The sequence below is a fragment of the Rhincodon typus genome, chromosome 5, assembly GCF_021869965.1.
Source record: "Rhincodon typus isolate 14 chromosome 5, sRhiTyp1.1, whole genome shotgun sequence".
NCBI classification, from domain to species: Eukaryota; Metazoa; Chordata; class Chondrichthyes; order Orectolobiformes; family Rhincodontidae; genus Rhincodon; species Rhincodon typus.
In genome coordinates, this window is record NC_063336.1 from 2,998,616 (window position 1) to 3,000,277 (window position 1,662).

The window sequence follows — 1,662 nt, forward strand, 5'->3', positions numbered from 1 at the left end:
TTACCTTTTCATAAATCCATGTTGATTCTGCCCAATTTTATCACTATTTCCTTAAAGTTCAGTTATCACATACTTTATGATAGTTTCTAACATTTTCCCTACTACTGTCATCAAACTAATAGGCTGGTAGTTCTCCAATCTTCATTTCCCCCCCTTCTTAAAGAGCGTGGTTACATTTGCGACTTTCCAGACTTCAGGAAGATTTCCAGAATATATAAATTTTTAAAGATAAACCACCAATGCACCCATTATTTCAATAGCCACCTCCTATAATATTTTATGATGTATCTGCTTATTGGTTCAGGGGATTTGTCAAACTTCAGTCCATGTAATTTTTCAATACTACCTAATCACTGATGCTAATTTAGTTTAATTCTTCCATTTCACAAGTCCCTTGGTTGTCTTGTATTTCTTGGAAATTTTCTGTATTCAAGGAGCAGGAAAGACTGAGTCCTGACGAAGGGTTTCGGCCCAAAACATTGATATTCCTGCTCTTCGAATGCCGTCTGACCAGCTGTGCTTTTCCAGCTCCACATTTACTTACTCTAGTTTCCAGCATCTGCAGTCCTTACTGTCTCCAAGATTTTCTGTATTCTTGTCCTTGAAGACAGTCACAAAGTAATTGTTTAATTTCTCCACCATTCGCTGTTCTCCATTATAATCTCCCTTGTCTCTGCTAGTGATGGACTAAATTAGTCCTAGCTTTTTTTCTTCTTGTTTGCATAGATAATAAACCCTTCACAGACTGCCTTAAAGTTTATCGCAAGTGTTGCAACCAGGGCTAGACCCATTATTCCACAGATCATAACATCAAATAAAAATACTTATTCTAAGTAACAAGATGACCAATTAAATACCTTGTCAATTTCACATTTTAAACAGCAAATCTGAAAACTAAGTTTCTTATAAGACACAATTATGGGTTACCATCAATAACAAATCAATAATTGGCAAACGCATAGTCAGTAATGTGGAAGTATAAATACTTTTCCCCTTAAATATCCTAACACATGCATAAAAACACATACACACCCAAGGAAAATGCCGAGTATAAACAGATTTTCTTGGGTTTCTGAGAAAGAAAGACACTTTAAGCAATTAACTTATTCTTGAAGACTAAAGGATAAAACACAAGAAAAAATCTGAAGAAGGGTCTAGGCCCAAAATGTCAGCCTTCCTGCTCCTCTGATGCTGCTTGGCCTGCTGTGTTCATCCAGCTCTACACCTTGTTATCTCATATTTCAGTGTCTGTTGCTCAGGTGCTCTGGTATAAGTGGTGAAGTCACTAATCACACAAGATTGTCTCTGAAATCTTAGAGACACAGCTTGCACAGTAAATAGAAACATTGAGATATTCTTTCGGTCGTTCTATCACAAGTACAAATTGGTTTCACACTGAAGTGATTCAGAAATGGAAGAGATTAGTTTGATTAGCTTATTCTTAGCAGGCTTCTTTCGAAACAGCTATTTGAAACATGCACCTCTCCAAGCCAGTCATTAGTCAAAATAGCTGCGGCAATGTCCATAGAAAAGCAAGCAGTTATCACATCCTGGGCCTCCTGCAGTGCCACAACGATGCGACCCGAAGGTTGCAGGAACAGCAACTCATATTCCACTTGGGAACCCTGCAGCCCAATGGTATCAATGTGGATTTCACAAGTT